Source organism: Cupressus sempervirens, chromosome 1 (assembly GCF_028749045.1).
Source record: "Cupressus sempervirens isolate cs-2001-9-10 chromosome 1, ASM2874904v1, whole genome shotgun sequence".
Classification (NCBI taxonomy): domain Eukaryota; kingdom Viridiplantae; phylum Streptophyta; class Pinopsida; order Cupressales; family Cupressaceae; genus Cupressus; species Cupressus sempervirens.
The window spans coordinates 607,119,654-607,140,110 of NC_143118.1; the positions used below are offsets into that span (position 1 = coordinate 607,119,654).

General features: G+C 47.2%; 1 pseudogene; it reads left to right on the plus strand.

Moving 5' to 3' along the window:
• Nucleotides 1–1,878: 1,878 nt before the first annotated feature.
• LOC149578975 (18S ribosomal RNA) lies at nucleotides 1,879–3,690 on the plus strand (annotated as a pseudogene).
• The last annotated feature ends 16,767 nt before the right edge of the window (nucleotides 3,691–20,457 follow it).

The window sequence follows — 20,457 nt, forward strand, 5'->3', positions numbered from 1 at the left end:
GTGAAATTCATCCAGTTGATCGGATAAAGCTTGATGTGCTTGTATCTATTCCGAGACGGTAATGATGGTCATTAGTCTGTGGCAGTGAGTATATCCCATTTGATAATCGCAATGGCAGAGCTGGTGGGAAGTACTTGTCACTTTGTTTTGTTGGATATACCCTATATGTAGGTGTCTGCACAGCTTGCAACACACTGCACATTTGGTGTTCGATTCTAAGATGCGCTTGTTGCTGAGTGTGTATGGAGTTGTATCTTTTAGCCAAGGGCTCTGTCTCATTGGCACGTTCTATCATTGCATTTTTATCCTGCCTGGACGGAAAGAAGGAAAGAGATGGTTGCACAGGTGCATTGCTCGACATCCCTAATTTCATCAAGGGTCCACTCTACACCCTAAGTTTTTTCTGATCGGTAGAGCCTTGGGATTGAGAGGGGGGCCAGTGAAAGGTTTGGTTGCTGCATAATTTATTCGCTAGTGCATTCTCGGTGCATGCTCACCTCTTCACTCTCTCATCCTACAGAAGTGTATGGCACTGTCGTGACAACCTTTATGGTCTGGACCAGTAGAAGTGTAGAGTATTACCGATAATTTTTGTTTGGATGCAAAAACTATCCATGCCCTCTCCTGCCCTGTGCGATCCGAACGGCTGCGGCTCATGGGTTCTGCGGGAGATACTCTTCTTCATCTCTCTTTAGATGCAAAATTTTGTGAGGGCTTGTCGAAGTATGGCCATTTGTACGAGGTACACCAAAAAGTGTGTAGGGGGCATATGCCTGGGAAATGGATGTCTCTGAGTGTCCTTACTCAGTTGCGTGTGCGGTGTACATCTTTGCATTACGACTCTGCTGCGAGCATTTGTGTTTTGAGAATTTTGGGGGAATGGGTTTCGTACGAGATGTTCTTCTCAAGCTCCTGGGAACCAGAGCACTTGTCTTTGCAGCACTCCAACAAGTGCAGGCCCAACGTGTCTGTCTAGGGGAAGAAATCGCACGAATGGTTTTTGCCGAGATGTGGGTGCTTGTGGGTGGTTCCCTCGTGGTGTAGTTCTTCGGTATGTGCATGTGCATGAGATTGAAGCTTGTCCGACAATGCTGGTGTGAGTGTTCACCCGTAGAAAATTTTCTCTACCTGTGTTGGCAGATCATGTGTCACGGGGAATGGTTAGCGAGGCTGTGCTGGGAAAGGAGATATTTTCCAGAGGTTAGACATGTCCATGTATGCGGGCGGGCTCTCATCACCTATAAATGTGCAGAGGGGGTGTTGTTATACACGATGCCCTTGAGCAGCCTTATAAGTGAGGTGGTCGCATGCACAGTGATGCCCCCACCAATCGCATAACCAGCCATGTTTTTGACTCGCATGGCACTTCACCCTTCAGCACGGTGGTCTCCTTTGGCACTTCAGCAACCAGTTCTTTGTCATGGGAAAACATTTGTTGCGATCGAGAAGGATTTTGTCTATGTGGGTGCACCTCAATAGGTGTGTAGGAGGCATATGCCTGGGAAATGGATATCTCTGAGTGGCCTTACAATTGAGGTGGCTACATGCGTGGTGCATCTGATATAGACTTGAGGCTTCTTTTCGAGTAGTGGCAACAACGAGTTCGAGGGTAAAGGGTTCCGTATAGGATGTTCTTCCCAGGTGCCTGTGAACTGAGGCTCCTTGTTCGGCCCTCTCCGATTGACAATGGGACACTTTCCTCTTGTGTGAAATCTTTGAGCGTTGTGAGTCCTACATGTGCTATGAACGTCATTCTTGTTGCTTGTGCGGCAGATTATGTTTGGATGCATGACAGAGCAAATGAAAATTTTGGTTTCCCATCACGGCGGGCATCCCTTGGCTGTAGCAGGTCTTGGGGGTCCCCTCGTTGTTAGAAGCTACCTGTTCAATCCTGCCAGTAGTCATATACTTGTCTCAAAGATTAAGCCATGCATGTCTAAGTATGAACTATTTCGGACTATGAAACTGTGGATGGCTCATTAAATCAGTTATAGTTTCTTTGATGGTACTTTGCTACTCAGATAACTGTAGTAATTCTAGAGCTAATACGTGCACCAAATCCCGACTCTCGAAAGGGATGCATTTATTAGATAAAAGGCCAGCACGGGCTCGCCCGCTATTCCAGTGATTCATGATAACTCGACGGATCGCATGGCCTTTGTGCTGGCGACACTTCATTCAAATTTCTGCCCTATCAACTTTCGATGGTAGGATAGAGGCCTACCATGGTGGTGATGAGTGATAGAGAATTAGGGTTCAATTCCAGAGAGGGAGCCTGAGAAACGGCTACCACATCCAAGGAAGACAGCAGGTGCGCAAATTACCCAATCCTAACATGGGGAGGTAGTGACAATAAATAACAATACTGGGCTCATCGAGTCTGGTAATTGGAATGAGTACAATCTAAATCCCTTAATGAGGATCCATTGGAGGGAAAGTCTGGTGCCAGCAACCACGGTAATTCTTGCTCCAATAGTTTATATTTAAGTTGTTGAAGTTAAAAAGCTCGTAGTTGGACCTTGGGTCATCACGGTAGGTCTGCCTTCTGGGTGTGCACTGGCCCTCACATCCCTTCTGCCGACGGCGTGTTCCTAGCCTTAATTGGCTGGGTCGTGGTTCCGGTGCTGTTACTTTGAAAAAATTAGAGTGCTCAAAGCAAGCCTATGCTCTGAATACATTTGCATGGAATAACGCGAAAGGAGTCTGGTCCTGTTCTGTTGGCCTTCGGGACTGGAGTAATGATTAATAGGGACTGTCGGGGGCATTCGTATTTCATTGTCAGAGGTGAAATTCTTTGATTTATGGAAGATGAACTACTACGAAAGCATTTTCCAAGGATGTTTTCTTTAATCAAGAATGAAAGTTGGGGGCTCAAAGACGATCAAATACCATTCTAGTCTCAACCATAAACAATGCCGACCAGGGATCGGCGGATGTTGCTCTAAGGACTCCGCCAGCACCTTCTGAGAAATCAGAGTGTTTGGGTTTCGGGGGGAGTATGGTCGCAAGGCTGAAACTTAAAGAAATTGACAGAAGGGCACCACCAGGAGTGGAGCCTATTGCTTAATTTGACCCAACACGGGGAAACTTACTAGGTCTAGACATAGTAAGGATTGACAGATTGAGAGCTCTTTCTTGATTCTATGGGTGGTGGTGCATGGCTGTTCTTAGTTGGTGGAGCAATTTTTTGGGTTAATTCCGTTAACGAACAAGACCTCAGCCTGCTAACTAGCTACACAAAGGTTCCCCTTCGCGGCCAGCTTCTTAGAGGGACTATGGCCTCCTAGGCCATTGAAGTTTGAGGCAATAACAGGTCTGTGATGCCCTTAGATGTTCTGGGCCACACGTGGGCTACACTGATGCAACCAACGAGTTTCTCTCCCTGGCCCAAAAGGTTTGGGAAATCTTGCCAAATTACATCGTGATGGGGATAGACCATTGCAATTATTGATCTTCAATGAGTAATTCCTAGTAAGCGCGAGTCATCAGCTCGCGTTGACTACGTCCCTGCCCTTTGTACACACTACCCGTCGCTCCTACCGATTGAATGATCTGATGAGGTGTTCGGATCTCTACCGCATCCCCAAGATAGGCGTAAGTACCCGCTGAGTTTAAGCATATCAATAAGTGAAGGAAAAGAAACTTACCAGGATTCCCCTAGTAACAGCGAGCGAACCGGGAAGAGCCCAGCATGAAAATTGATGGCCACGCCCGTCAAATTGTAGTCTATAGAAGCATCCTCAGTGACGAACCAGGCCCAAGTCCCCTAGAAGGGGGCACTGGAGAGGGTGAGAGCCCCGTTGGGCCTGAACCTTGTCGCACCACGAGGCATTGTCGGCGAGTCGAGTTGTTTGGGAATGCAGCCCTAATTGGGTGGTAAATTTTGTCCAAGGCTAAATACAGGTGAGAGACTGATAGCGAACAAGTATCACAAGGGAAAGATGAAAAGGACTTTGAAAAGAGAGTTAAAGAGTGCTTGAAATTTCTAGGAGGGAAGCGGATGGAGGCCGGCGATGTGCCCCGGTCGGATGCAGAACGGTGTGAGCTGGTCCACCGCTTGGTTCGAGGGACGTGCCAGCACGGGCTGTCGCGGTGACACAAGCGCGACCTTTTGGTCACACAAATACTTCTATTGCAGCGGTCGAGGAGCGAAGCGTGTGCCTTTATGGTGGGCTCTCGGGCACCTATGTGCTCGTGGTGCTGGCTAGCGAGCTTTCCATCCGACCTGTCTTGAAACGGGGACCAAGGAGTCTAACATGTGTGCGAGTTGGCAGGTTGGGAAAACCTGCGAGGTGCAAGGGAGCTGACTGGTGAGATCCCCTCTCGGGGGATGCACTGCCGACCAACCCTGATCTTCTGTGAAGGGTTCAAGTGCGAGCACACCTGTTGGGACCCGAAAGATGGTGAACTATGCCTGAGCAGGGTGAAGCCAGAGGAAACTCTGGTGGAGGCCTGCAGCGATACTGATGTACAAATCGTTCATCTGACTTGGGTATAGGGGTGAAAGACTAATCAAACTGTCTAGTAGCTGGTTTCCTCCGAAGTTTCCCTCAGGATAGCTGGATCTCATGTGCAAGTTTTATCGGGTAAAGCAAATGATTAGAGGCATCAGGGGCATAACGCCCTTGACCTATTCTCAAACTTTAAATAGGTAAGTCGATGCGGCTACTCTGTTGAGCCACGCCACGGAATCGCGAGCTCCAAGTGGGCCATTTTTTTCCACGAGGGGGAAAAAAATCTCTCGAGTCCCAAATTTTGAGCTGGTGGGGTTTGCGATTTTCGGAAGGGCGGAAAAATCTCCCGAGTGCCGAATTCCCCGCGGGTGGGGTTTTGTGATTTCCACAAGTGCGAAAATGTCTTCCAAGTGCAATTTCCATGTGGGTCGGGTTTGCAATTTTTGTGAGGGTGTAAAAATCTTCTAAGTCCAAATTTTGGGTAGGGGGAGTTTTGTAATTTCCAAGTGCCAAATTTCGAGCGGGTGGGGTTTGTAAATTCCGCGAGGGCGGAAAAATCTTCCAAGTCCAAATTTTGAGCGGGTGGAGTTTGTAAATTTTTGTGAGGGCAGAAAAATCTTCCGACTGCAAATTCCAGGTGGGTCCCTGGGTTTTGTAATTTTTGCAAGGGCAGACAACTCATGTACGTGATCCAAAATCGGTCAACTTATTTTTTTGGTTAACGCCCAAAGTTTTGAACTCAAATCGAGTTGGCTACCCATACTCGAATCGCCTCCGAATTTTTTTCACAACCCATGTCACCATGCTCAACTTGATTCTAAGTGCCCCGAGTCATGTACGTGGTCCAAAAGAGGTCAACTATTTTTTTTTTTGGGTTAATGCCCAAAGTTTTCAACTCGAACTGTGTCAGCAACCCCGACACGAATCGCCCCAACTACCAGAACCCCGACTCGAATTGCATCGAGCCTTAACTGCCTCCAATTTTTTTGTATGACTCATGTCACTGTGCTCGATATGATTCTAAGTGTGCCGAGTCATGTGCGTGATCCAAAGGTGGTCAACTCTTTTTTTGGGTTAACGCTCGAAGTTTTCAACCCAAATTCTGTCGGCAACCCCGACTCGTATCGCCTCGAGCCTTAACCGCCTCCAATTTTTTTGCAGGACTCAAGTCACCGTGCTCGACTTGGTGCCCCGAGTCATGTATGTGATCCAAAAGCGGTTAACTTCTTCCTTCTTTGGTTAACACCCAAAGATTTCAACCCAAATCATGTTAGCAACCCTGACTCAAATCACCTCGAGCCTTAATCGCCTGCAATTTTTTTGAACCACTCATGTCACCGTGCTTGACTTGATTCTATGCGCCCCAAGTCATGTATGTGACACAAAAGTGATTAACTCTTTTTTTGGCTAATGGCCAAAGTTTTCGAATCGACTCAGCTACCCCGACTCGAATTTCCTTGAGCCTTAACTGCCTCCATTTTTTTTTTGCTCCACTCATGTAATCGCACTCGCCTTTATTCTGAGTGGCCCGAGACACTTACGTGATCCAAAATCGGGTAACTTTTTCTTTTTTCTTTTTTTTGTCAAGTCCCAAAGTTTTGAACTCGAATAGATTCGAAGGCCCTGACTCAAGTAATCTCCAAATTTTTTGCACAACTCATGTCACCATGCTCGACTTGATTCTAAGTGCCCCGAGCCATGTACATGATCCAAAAGTGGTTAACTTTTTCTTTTTGGTTAACGCCCAAAGTTTTCAACCCGAACCGCCTTGGCAACCTCGACTGGAAGCGCCTCGAGCCTTAATGGCCTCCAATGTTTTTGCACGACTCATTCCACCATTGACTTTTTGCATGGATCATGTCACCCAAGGCACCTCGATGCTACGTGACCCGAGCTCTGTGCGCGATCCAAAACTGGGTAACATTTTTTCTTTTACTCCCAAAATTTCATTCTTTTTTGCCTTACGGGGCCTATCATGATCTCTTTTTATAAAGAAAATTCTTAAATCGGATCGTTTCGGCTACCCTACCTCAAATCTGGCTAGCTAGGCATAACGCCTCGAGTCAGATCGAAAATACATGAACTGAAACTTGTGCATGATTCAAAAGAGGGTAACTTGTTTTTTTTTTTTTTTTTTTGTAATGCCCAAAATTTAGTGCTTTTTGCTGTACAAGGCCTCCCATGATTTTTTTTTTTCCCCCTCGTCGACCCACTCTGGCAACCTAGTCGGGTCGCCTGAGGCTGGGGCGATGGAGATGGGTTGACCTAGTCGGGTGACCCAAGCTGGGTCGACCCAGGCATGTGATCCTGGCTGGGGACAGCAAGTCGATTCTATAAGTTTGCTTGCCAATTTTGCTAGCCAGGTTGGCTCACCAAGTCATCTGACCATGTGGTCTTTGCCAAATCAAGAATTGACTCTTTAAGTCTGCTCACAACTCATCAAGCTGGCTCACCAAGATGACTTACCGTCTCGCCTCACCAGGTTGCCTCTTCTTTAAGACCGCTCACCATGTCGGCTCCCCAAGTTAGCTCACCGAGTCAACTATTCAGGTTGCCTCACCAAGTCAACCCCTTAAGTTCACTCACCGAGTTAGCTCCCTAAGTCACCTCACCAAGTCGAATCACCTAGTTGTTTTACCACCTTTCCCCAGCAGGTGTGCTCACCAAGTTGCCCTACCGAGTTGCTTCTCGAAGCCCACTCACCATGTCAGCTCACTAAGTCGATTGTTCAAGTATGTTGACAAGTCAACTCTTTAAGTTTGCTCACCAGGTCAGCTCACCCAAGTCGCCTGTTTAAGTTCGCTCTCGCCAGGTCAGCCCGCCCAAGTCGCATCAGCGGGCTAACTCACCGAGTCACCTCATGAAGTTGACTCTTTAAGTGCGCTCACCAAGTTGACTCACCATCTCGCCTTGATAAGTTGCCTTGCCAACTTAACCCACAAAGTCATTGCCTCTTTAAGCTCGCTCACCGTGTCAGCTTGTCAAGTCAGCTCACCAAGTTGACTAATCAAGTAGGCCCACCAAGTCACCTCAACGATAGCTCCTCACCATGAGTCGCCTCACCATGTTGACTCAATGAGTCGCCTCACCATGTTGACTCTTTGAGCCCGCTCGCCAGGTCGCCTCACCAAGTTGACTCGAGTACATTGCCAAGCCGACTCCTTAAGTTCGCTCGCCAGGTCGACTCGCCAAGTCAGCTCACCGTGTCATCTCAACGAACCAACTCACCGAGTCGCCTCACCACATTGGCTCTCTAATACCATTCACCAAGTCGGCCCACCAACTCGCCCTATTAGGCCCACTCACCACCTCCCCCCATTAGGCCCACTCTCGCCAAGTTGACTCTTTAAGTCTGCTCATCAAGTCGAGCCACCAAGTACTCTCACCAAGTCGACTCTTTGAGTCTATTCGTCTAGTCGCCCCACCAAGTACTCTAACCAAGTCGATTCTTCAAGTGCGTTCATCAAGTCGCCCCACCAAGTACTCTCACCAAGTTGACTCTTTAAGTCCTTTCATCAAGTCACCCCACCAAGTACTCTCACCAAGTCAACTCTTTAGGTCCGTTCATAGAGTCACCCCACCAAGTCGAACCTTCAAGTGCATTTATCAAGTCACCCCACCAAGTTGACTCTTTAAGTTCATTCATCAAGTCACCCCGCCAGGTCAGCCCACAAATTACTCTCACCAAGTCGACTCTTTAAGTTCGTTCATCAAGTCACCCCACCAGGTCAGCCCACCAAGTGGACTCTTTTAAATTTGTTCATGAAGTCACTCTACCAAGTTGGCCCACCAAGTCGACTCTTTAAGTTCGTTCATCAAGTCACCCCGCCAGGTTAGCCCACCAACTACTCTCACCAAGTCGACTCTTTAAGTTTGCTCACCAAGTCACCCCGCCAGGTTGGCCCACCAAGTACTCTCACCAGGTCGACTCTTTAGGTTTGTTCATCATGTCACCCCACCAAGTACTCTCACCAAGTCGACTCTTTAAGTTCGTTCATCAAGTCACTCTGCCAGGTCGGCCCACCAAGTACTCCCACCAAGTCGACCCTTTAAGTTCGATCATCAAGTCACCCCGCCAGGTCGGCCCACCAAGTACTCTCACAAAATTGACTCTTTAGGTTCGTTCATCAAGTCACCCCACCAAGTTGACCCTTTAAGTCCGTTCATCAAGTTGCCCCACCAAGTACTCTCACCAAGTCGACTCTTTAAGTTCTTTCATCAAGTCACCCCACCAAGTCGACTCTTCAAGTCCGTTCATCAAGTCACCAGAACAAGTACTCTAACCAAGTTGACTCTTTAAGTCCATCCATAAAGTCACCCCACCAAGTCGGCCCACCAAGTACTCCCACCAAGCTGACTCTTTAAGTTCGTTCATCGGTTCACCCCGCCAAGTACTCTCACCAAGTTGACTCTTTAAGTCTGCTCATCAAGTTGAGCCACCAAGTACTCTCACCAAGTTGACTCTTTGAGTCCGTTCATCAAGTCGCCCCACCAAGTACTCTAACCAAGTCGATTCTTCAAGTTTGTTCATCAAGTCACGCCACCAAGTACTCTCACCAAGTCGACTCTTTAAGTCCTTTCATCAAGTCACCCCACCAAGTACTCTCACCAAGTCAACTCTTTAGGTCCGTTCATAGAGTCACCCCACCAAGTTGACCCTTCAAGTGTGTTCATCAAGTCACCCCACCAAGTCGACTCTTTAAGTTCATTCATCAAGTCACCCTGCCAGGTCAGCCCACAAATTACTCTCACCAAGTCAACTCTTTAAGTTCGTTCATCAAGTCACCCCGCTAGGTCGGCCCACCAGGTGGACTATTTAAGTTTTTTCATGAAGACACTCTAGCAAGTCAGCCCACCAAGTTGACTCTTTAAGTTCGTTCATCATGTCACCCCGCCAGGTCAGCCCACCAACTACTCTCACCAAGTCGACTCTTTAAGTTTACTCACCAAGTCACCCTGCCAGGTCGGCCCACCAAGTACTCTCACTAGGTGGACTCTTTAGGTTTGTTCATCAGGTCACCCCACCAAGTACTCTCACCAAGTCGACCCTTTCAGTTCAGTCATCAACTCACCCCGCCAGGTCGGCCCACCAAGTACTCTCACAAAGTCGACTCTTTAGGTTCGTTCATCAATTCACCCCACTAGCTCAGACCACCAAGTTCTCTCACCAGGTTGACTCTTTAAGTTCATTCATAAAGTCACCCCACCAGTTTGACCCACCAAGTACTCTCACAAAGTTGACTCTCTAAGTCCGTTCATCAAGTCACCTTACCAGGTCAGCCCACCAAGTACTCTCACCAAGTCACCCCGCTAGTTCGACCCACCAAGTCGACTCTTTAATTTTGTTCATCAAGTCACCTGGCCAAGTCGGCCCACCAAGTCGACTCTTTAAGTTCATTCATCAAGTCACGTGACAAGGTCAGCCCACCCAGTACTCTCACCAAGTCGACTCTTTAAGTTTGTTCATCAAGTCACCTGGCCAGGTCGGCCCACCAAGTCACCAAGTACTCTCACCAAGTCGACTCTGTAAGTTCATTCATCAAGTCACCCCGCCAGGTCGGCCCACCAAGTCAAATCTTTAAGTCCGTTTATCAAGTCACCCCACCAAGTACTCTAACCAAGTCGATTCTTCAAGTGCATTCATCAAGTCACCCGACCAAGTACTTTCACCAAGTCGACTCTTTAACTACGTTCATTAAGTCACCCCACAGAGCGCTCTCACCACGTCAACTCTTTAGGTCCGTTCATCAAGTCACCCCACCAAGTACTCTCACCAATTCTACTCTTTAAGTCTTTTCATCAAGTCACCACACCAAGTACAGTCACCAAGTCAACTCTTTAGGACCGTTCATCAAGTCACCTCGCCAAGTTGACCCTTGAAGTCCGTTCATCAAGTCACCCCACCAAGTACTCCCACCAAGTTGACTCTTGAAGTCAGTTCAGAAAGTCACCCAACCAGGTTGGCTCACCAAGTACTCTCGCCAAGTCGACTGTCTAAGTCTGTTCATCAAGTCACCCCACCGAGTACTCTCACCGAGTCAACTCTTTTGGTTCATTCATCAAGTCACCCTGCAAAGTCGCCCTTTAAGTTCGTTCATCAACTCACCCCACCAAGTTGACTCTTTAAGTCCTTTCATCAAGTCACCCCACCAAGCCGACTCTTTAAGTTCATTCATCAAGTCACCAGAACAACTACTCTCACCAGGTCGACTCTATAACTCTGTTCATCAGGTCGGCCCACCAAGTACTTTGACCAAGTTGACTCTTTAAGTCTGTTCATCAGTTCACCCCACCAAGTAGTCTCACCAAGTCAAATCTTTAGGTCCGTTCATCAAGTCACCCCGCCAAGTCGACCCTTTAAGTCCATTCATCAAGTCGCCCCACCAAGTATTCTCACCAAGTCGACTCTTTAAGTCCTTTCATCAAGTCACCCCACCAAGTTGACTCTTCAAGTCCATTCATCAAGTCACCAGAACAAGTACTCTAACCAAGTCAAATCTTTAAGTCCGTCCATAAAGTCACCCCACCACGTCGGCCAACCAAGTACTCGCACCAAGCCGACTCTTTAATTTTGTTCATCAGTTCACCCCACCAAGTACTCTCACCAAGTTGACTCTTTAAGTCTGCTCTTCAAGTCGAGCAACCAAGTACTCTCACCAAGTCGATTCTTCAAGTGCATTCATCAAGTCGCCCCACCAAGTACTCTCACCAATTCGACTCTTTAAGTCCTTTCATCAAGTCACCCCACCAAGTACTCTCACCAAGTCAACTCTTTAGGTCTGTTCATAGAGTCACCCCACCAAGTTGACCCTTCAAGTGCATTCATCAAGTCACCCCACCAAGTCAACTCTTTAAGTTCATTCATCAAGTCACCTCGCTAGGTCAGCCCACAAATTACTCTCACCAAGTCGACTCTTTAAGTTCGTTCATCAAGTCACCCCGCCAGGTCGGCCCACCAAGTGGACTCTTTAAGTTCGTTCATGAAGTCACTCTACCAAGTCGGCCCACCAAGTTGACTCTTTAAGTTCGTTCATCAACTCACCCCTCCAGGTTAGCCCACCAAGTACTCTCACCAAGTCGACTCTTTAAGCTACATGGGAGCTTTAATATCGAAAGCTCTCGGCAAAAAATGGTGGCTGAGCCATGCTGGCCGACCCAATCTGGGTGAGCCATGCTGGCCGACCCGATCTAGCTTAGCCATTTTCGTCGACCCAATCTGGCTCTTCTTTCTCACTCCATCGGCAAAAATTTAGGAGTTGTTCTACAGCGGTTGTCATTCCAATGTGTCATTATGGTGATTTGGAGAGTGATGCTAAGGGCAGGAGCTTGCGTCTAGCATTTGGGGATGTTTGTGCAAGCAAGCAGGGGAGCTTCTCTTATTGGAACCTCTCTGTGGCCTTTGAATATAGACCTAGTGCCGACGATATCGATGGATACGAGCCTTGGATTTTAAATTTGTTTAGCTAACATTGGTTTTTGTGAGAGAAGGGTATTAAAGCACTTCCTGATTGCTATGCGGGAGCTCCCTAAGATCGCCTCTGTACAAACTTGATCGGCACAACATTGGAAATGGTTCGACAGCGGTTGTCATTCCAATGTGATATCAGGATGTCTTGGAATGTGGCCTTTCAAGGGCGAGCTTGCATCTAGCACTTGGATTGTGCGTCGTCACAAGTGAATGGGGAGATCTCTTTGTTAATGGCGGCATGGTGATTGCAAGAGAAAATTGACTTAGTAGTCGGAGCATTGGCCTCGGGCCATTGTGACGGCCTTGCAATTTCTCTATAATTACAACCTATGTTTGCACAATAGCAGAGTTTGCATGTAAGATTGGCCTTTGTTCTTGACAGTTCCAGGAGATGACCTCTGAAACTTTTGGATTGAGCCCCTTCAAGGTGAAATTCATCCAGTTGATCGGATGAGCTCGATGACCATTTCACTCCCTTGGCTCCATGAATTCAAATCCCATCCAGCTGCCATAGACACTCCAAATGCCAAGCCGCTGTTACCATGCCATCCTACTCAGACTCCTAGATGATCAAGGCCTACATTGTGTCTGCTCCTCTCAAGTAAACCTTAAAAAAGGCACCGAGGCAAATGGTATTGTCGAGTCGTCCTACCCGAGCTGTTCCACCTGAGCCAAGTTGTTTCGCCCAATCTCCAAAAGGTGGCCATTTCACTACCTTGGGTCCATGAATTCCCATCTCCTAACTGATGAAAATCTTTTGCTCCTCTACCGACCTCATAAAAAATGGGGTTGTGGATGGCTGTTTTGTCACATTTTTCAACGATTTGGATTTTTAAGGCAGTTGTTGGTGTGTTCACTAATTTCTAATGCAAAGCGAGCCTTGTACTAATAGCTTATATAGGAGAGGTGGTTGCCACGAGCCTCTCCCGTGCCCCTCTCATTGATTCAATGTCGATGTCAAGGCGGATGAATATGTCAAATTTTGAAATGGTGGACACCAACGTTGAATCAATTAGAGGGGCATGAAGCCCACCCTCGAGGTGCTATTCCTCGACTCTCCTTTAGATCATGTTTTCTTGTCACTCAGTTGGCGCAATTTCGAAAAAAGGTTTGGCAGCAGTTGCTACCTGGTGATCTTAAAAGTTGATCTAAAATGGGAGCCCTCGATCACCTTAGATCACCTTCTTCGATCACTCGACCGATGCAATTACAGAAGAGACTTGGCAGCGGTTGCCATTCTACAGTGCGTCTGTTCAGCAATTTTGAAGTTGATCTAGTGGTGAGCCCTTGTCTACCCATGAGGTGGGTGCTTGGCGCTCTAGCAATTTTTTGTGTGCCTATCACGGCTACAATGGGAGCTGTGATAACAAAAGCTCTCCGCGACCCTCCCTAATAGAATCGGTGCTGTTGTTCAAGAAAGACATGTTATTTGGATTTGGAATATTGGCACCATCATCGTTTCTATTGGGAGGGCTGTGAAGCCATCCAAATTTTGCTTTGCAAGGGCTCTCTCCCCAGAGTTGTTCTCTTTGCAACAACTTCTTTGGCAAAAAAAAATTCAGAATGGTTCGGCAGCGGTTGTCGTTCTAATGGTGCCATTGTGGTGGTTGCCTGGGCAGCGATCTGAAGGGTGAGCCATCATCTAGCAGTTGGGCTGTGCACCACGAGTGACAAGGGAGCCTTTGTAATCGGAAGCTCCCCGTGACCATTAGATGAGAAGAGCCATTTCTTGTGTGAGCAAGGACAAATGCAGCCTCAGATTCCAAACAAAATCAACGACATCGGATCTATATATAAGAGCTGAATGAAGCAGCAGTCTGTTTTCTATGCACGGCTCCCCAAAGATGCTCATCTTTCTAACTCCATCGGCACAAATTCAGGAGTTGTTCGACAGTGGTTGTCATTCCAATGTTTCATTGCGATGATCTGGAGAGCAATGCTAAGGGTGGGAGCTTGTGTCTAGCATTTGGGATTTTTGTGCGAGTGAGCAGGGGAGCTTCTCTTATCAGAACCTCTCCGTGGCCTTTGAATATATAAACCTAGTGCCGACGATATCGATGGATACGAGCCTTGGATTCTAAATTTGTTCACAGCTAACATTGGTTTTTGTGAGAGATGGGTATGAAAGCACATCCCGATTGCTACGTGGGAGCTCCCTAAGGTTGCCTCTGTGCCAACTCGATCGGTACAACATTGGGAATGGTTTGACAGTGGTTTTCATTCCAATGTGTCATCGGGGGATGTCTTGAAAAGTGGCCTTTCAAGGGCAAGCTCATGTGTATCACTTGGATTGTGCATCACGTCGCAAGTGAATGGGGAGATCTCTCTATGAACGGCAGCATGGTGATTGCAAGAGAAAACTGACTTAGTCAGAGCATTGGCCTCTGGCCACTGTGATGGCCTTGCAATTTCTCTTTAATTGCAACCTATGTTTGCACAGTAGAAAAGTTTGCAAGTAAGATGGTCCTTTTGTTCTTGAGAGTTCTAGGAGATGACCTTCGAAACTTTTGGATTGGGCCCTTTCAAGGTGAAATTCATCCAGTTGATCGGATGAGCTTGATGACCATTTCAGTCCCTTGGCTCCATGAATTCACATCTCCTAACCGATGACAACCTTTTTCTCCTTAGATGACCTCATAAAAAATTGGGTTGTGGATGGCTGTTTGGTCAAAATTTTCAACGATTTGGATTTTTAAGGTGGATGTCGGTGTGTTCACTAATTTCTAATGTAGAGCAAGCCTCACACTAATAGCTTATATAGGAGAGATTGTTGCCACAAACCTCTCCCGTGCCCCTCTCATTGATTCAACGATGGTGTCAAGGCAGATGGAAATGTTAGATTTTGAAATGGTGGACGCCGACATTGAATCAATTGGAGGGGCATGAAGCCCACCCTCGAGGTGCTATTCCTCGACTCTCCTTTAGATCATGTTTTCTTGTCACTAAGCTGGCGCAATTTTGAAAAGCAGTTGGGCTGCGCATCACGAGTGACAAGGGACCCTTTGTGATTGGAAGCTCCCCATGGCCATTCGATGAGAAGAGCCATTGCTTGTGTGAGCAAGGACGAATGCAGCCTCGGATTCCAAATGAAATCAACAATGTCGGATCTATATATAAGAGCAGAATGAAGCAGCAGCCCGTTTGCGATGCGTGGCTCCCCAAAGTTGGTATTCTTTCTCACTCCATCAACACAAATTTGGGAGTTGTTCGACAGCGGTTGTCTTTCCAATGTGTCATTGCGGCGATTTGGAGAGCGATGCTAAGGGTGGGAGCTTGTGTCTAGAATTTGGGATGTTTATTGAGGTGAGCAGGGGAGCTTCTCTTATCAGATATTAAAACTCGATCTAAAATGGGAGCCCTCATCTAGCACCTCCGTCCAGTGTTGCTCAGGTATTGCATAAATTTTTGCCATCGGCACGAATCCCCCAACGAATGCCTATGCTTGGATCCTCTCTTAGATCACCTTCTTCGATCACTCGACCAACGCAATTATGGAAGAGACTTGGCAGTGGTTGTCATTCTACACCACATCTGTTCTGCAATTTCGAAGTTGATCTAATGGTGAGCCCTTGTCTCTAGCCATGAGGTGGGTGCTTGGTGCTCTAGCAAAATTTTTTGCATTCCTATCGCGGCTACATTGGGAGAGGTGGTTACCACGAGCATCTCCCATGCCCTCCTCATTATTCAACGCCGCTGTCAGGGTGGATGGATATGTTAGATTTTGAAATGATGGACGCCAACATTGAATCAATTAGAGGGGCATGAAGCCCACCCTCGAGGGTGCTATTCCTGGACTCTCCTTTAGATCATGTTTTCTTGTCACTCAGCTGGCACAATTTTGGAAAAAGGTTTGGCAACACTTGCCAGCCCTCCCTGTGTCTACTTGGTGATTTTAAAACCTAATCTAAAACTGGAGACCTCATCTAGCACCTTCGTCCGGTGTTGCTCGGGTATTGCATAAATTTTTTCTATCGATGCAAATCCCCCAACGAATCCCTAGCCTTGGACTCTCTCTTAGATCACCTTCTTCGATCACTTGACCGACACAATTACGGAAGAAGCTTGGAGCGGTTGCCATTCCACAGCACGTCTGTTCAGCAATTTCGAAGTTGATCTAATGTCGAGCCCTTGTCTAGCCATGAGGTGGGTGCTTGGGGCTCTAGCAATTTTTTGTGTGCCTATCGCGGCTACAATGGGAGCTTTGATAACAAAAGCTCTCGGTGACCCTCCCCAATAGAATCAGTGCTGGTGTTCACGAAAGACATGTTATTCGAATTTGGAATATTGGCACCAACATCGTTTCTATTGGGAGGGTCGTGAAGCCATCCCGATTTTGCTATGTGAGGGCTCTCTCCCTAGAGTTGTTTTGTACGCAACAACTTCTTTGGCACATTGAATCAATTAGAGGGACATGAAGCCCACCCTTGAGGGTGCTATTCCTGGACTCTCCTTTAGATCATGTTTTCTTGTCACTCAGCCAATGCAATTTCGGAAAAAGGTTTGGCAGCAGTTGCCAGCCCTCACTGCATCTTCTTGGTGATTTTAAAACTCGATCTAAAATAGGAGCCCTCGTCTAGCACCTCCGTTCGGTGTTGCTCAGGTATTGCATAAATTTTTTTCATCGACGCGAATCCCCCAACGAATGCCTACGCTTGGACCCTCTCTTAGATCACCTTTTTCGATGACTCGACCGACACAATTACAGAAGAGACTTGGCAGCGGTTGCCATTCTACACCGCGTCTGTTCTACGATTTCGAAGTTGATCTAATGGCAATCCCTTGTCTCTAGCCATGAGGTGGGTGCTTGGCACTCTAGCAAAGTTTTTTGTGTGCCTATCATAGCTACAATGTGAGAGGTGGTTGCCACAAGCCTCTCTTGTGCCCCCCTCATTGATTCAATGCCACTGTCAAGGTGGATGGATATGTCAGATTTTGAAATGGTGGACGTTGACGTTGAATCAATTAGAGGGGCATGAAGCCCACCCTCGTGGGTGCTATACCTGGACTCTCCTTTAGATCATGTTTTCTTGTCACTCAGTTGGCGCAATTTTGGAAAAAGGTTTGGCAGTGGTTGCCAACCCTCACCGCATCTACTTGGTGATTTTAAAACTCGATCTAAAATGGGAGCCCTCGTCTAGCACCTCTGTTCGGTGTTTCTTGGGTATTGCATAAATTTATGCCATCGGTGTGAATCCCCCTATGAATGCCTACGATTGGACCCTCTCTTAGATCACCTTCTTCGATCACTCAACCGACGCAATTACGGAAGTGACTTGGCAGCGGTCGCCTTTCTACACCGCATCTGTTCTGCGATTTCGAAGTTGATCTAATGGCAAGCCCTTGTCTATAGCCATGAGGTGGGTGCTTTGGCACTCCAGCAAAATTTTTTGCATGCCTATCATGGCTACAATGGGAGAGGTGGTTGCCACAAGCCTCTCCCGTGCCCCCCTCATTGATTCACTGCCGCTGTCAGGGCGGATAGATATGTCAGATTTTGAAACGGTGGACACCAGCGTTGAATCAATTAGAGGGGCATGAAGCCCACCCTCGAGGGTGCTATTCCTACACTCTCCTTTAGATCTTGTTTTCTTGACACTCAGCTGGCACAATTTTGGAAAAAGGTTTGGCAGCGGTTGCCAGCCCTCACCACGTCTACTTGGTGATTTTAAAACTCGATCTAAAATAGGAGCCCTCCTCTAGCACCTTCATCCGGTGTTGCTCGGGTATTGCATAAATTTATGCCATTGGCGTGAATCCCCCAATGAATGCCTACACTTGGACCATCTCTTAGATCACCTTCTTCGATCACTCAACCGACGCAATTACGAAAGAGACTTGGCAGTGATTGCCATTCTACACCGTGTTTGTTCTGTGATTTCGAAGTTGATCTAATGGGGAGCCCTTGTCTCTAGCCATGAGGTGGGTGCTTGGCACTCTAGAAAAATTTTTTGCGTGCTTATCATGGCTACAATGGGAGAGGTGGTTTCCACGAGCCTCTCCCATACCCCCCTCGTTGATTCAATACCGCTGTCAGGGCTGATGGATATGTCAGATTTTGAAACGGTGGATGTCGACGTTGAATCAATTAGAGGGGCATGAAGCCCACCCTCGAGGGTGCTATTCTTGGACTCTCCTTTAGATCATGTTTTCTTGTCACTCAGCTGACGCAATTTTTGTAAAAGGTTTGGCAATGGTTGCCAGCCCTCACCGTGTCTTCTTGGTGATTTTAAAACTCGATCTAAAACAGGAGCCCTCGTCTAGCACCTCCGTCCAGTGTTGCTCGGGTATTGCATCAATTTTTTACAATGGTGCGAATCCCCCAACGAATGCCTAAGCTTGGACCCTCTCTTAGATCATCTTCTTTGATCACACCACCAACGCAATTATGGAAGAGACTTGGCAGCGATTGCCCTTCTACACCGCATCTGTTCTATGATTTCGAAGTTGATCTAATGGCGAGCACTTGTCTCTAGACATGAGGTGGGTGCTTAGTGCTCTAGCAAAAAATTTTGCGTGCCTATCTCGAATACAATGGGAGAGGTGGTTTCTGCGAGCCTCTCCCATGCCCCCCTCATTGATTCAACTCCGCTATGAGGGTGGATGGATATGTTAGATTTTTAAATGGTGGACGTCGACTTTGAATCAATTAGAGGGGAATAAAGCCCACCCTCATGGGTGCTATACCTAGACTCTCCTTTAGATCATGTTTTCTTATCACTCAGCTGGCGCAATTTCAAAAAAAGGTTTGGCAGTGGTTGCCAGCCCTCACCACGTCTACTTGGTGATTTTAAAACTTGATCTAAAATGGGAGCCCTCGTCTAGCACCTCCGTCCGGTGTTGCTCGGGTATTGCATAAATTTATGCTATCAACGCAAATCCCCCAATGAATGCCTATGCTTGGACCCTCTCTTAGATAGCCTTCTTCGATCACTCGACTGATGCAATTATGAAAGAGACTTGGCAGCAGTTGCCATTCTACACTACATCTATTCTGTGATTTCAAAGTTGATCTAATGGTGAGCCTTTTTCTATAGCAATGAGGTGGGTGCTTGGTGGTCTAGCAAAATTTTTTGTGTGCCTATCGCGGCTACAATGGGAGAGGTGGTTGCCGCGAGCCTCTCCCGTGCCCCCCTCATTGATTCAATGCTGTTGTCAGGGCGGATGGATATGTCGGATTTTGAAACGGTGGACGCCAATGATGAATCAATCAGAGGGGCATGAAGCCCACCCTTGAGGGTGCTATTCTTGGACTCTCCTTTAGATCATGTTTTCTTGTCACTCAGCTAGTGCAATTTTGGAAAAAGGTTTGGCAGTGGTTGCCAGCCGTCACCATGTCTACTTTGTGATTTTAAAACTCAATCTAAGATGGGAGCCCTCGTCCAGCACCTCCATCCAGTGTTGCTTGGGTATTGCATAAATTTATGCCATTGACGTGAATCCCCCAATGAATGCCTATGCTTGGACCCTCTCTTAGATCACCTTCTTCGATCACTCAACTGACGCAATTACGGAAGAGACTTGGTAGCGGTTGCCATTCTACACCGCGTCTGTTCAACGATTTTGAAGTTGATGTAATGGCGAGCCCTTGTCTATAGCCATGAGGTGGGTGCTTTGGCACTCTAGCAAAAATTTTTGCGTGCCTATCACGGCTACAATGGGAGAGGTGGTTTCCATGAGCCTCTCCCGTGCCCCCCTCATTGATTCAATGTCGCTATCAGGGCAGATGGATATGTCAAATTTTGAAATGGTGGACGCCGATGTTGAATCAATTAGAGGGGCATGAAGCCCACCCTCGAGGGTGCTATTCCTAGACTCTCCTTTGGATCATATTTTCTTGTCACTCAGCTGGTGCAATTTTGAAAAAAGGTTTGGCAGCAATTGCCAGCCCTCACCACGTCTTCTTGGTGATTTTAAAACTCGATCTAAAATGGGAGCCCTCGTCTAGCACGTTCGTGGCCTCTGTGCCAACTCGATCAGCATAACATTGGGAAATGGTTCGACAGTGGTTGTCGTTCCAATGTGTCATCATGGGATGCCTTGGAAAGTGGCCTTTCAAGGGTGAGCTTGCGTCTAGCACTTAGATTGTGCCTCGTGTCACAAGTGAATGGGGAGATCTCTCTATGAATGGCAGCATGGTGATTACAAGAGAAAATTGACTTAGTCGGAGCATTGGCCTTTGGCCATTGTGACGGCCTTACAATTTCTCTTTAATTGCAACCTATGCTTGAGCAGTAGTAGAGTTTGCATGTAAGATGGGCCTTGTTCTTGAGAGTTCTAGGAGATGACCTCCGAAACTTTTGGATTGGGCCCCTTCAAGGTGAAATTCATCCAGTTGATCGGATGAAGCTCAATGTTCTTGTATCTATTCCAAGTCGGTAATGATGGTCATTAATCTATGGCGGTGAGTATATCGCATTCGGTAATCACAATGGCAGAGCTAGTGGGAAGTACTTGTCAATTTGTTTTGTTGGATATACCCTATATGTAGGTGTCTGCACGGCTTGCAACACACTGCACATTTGGTGTTCGATTCTA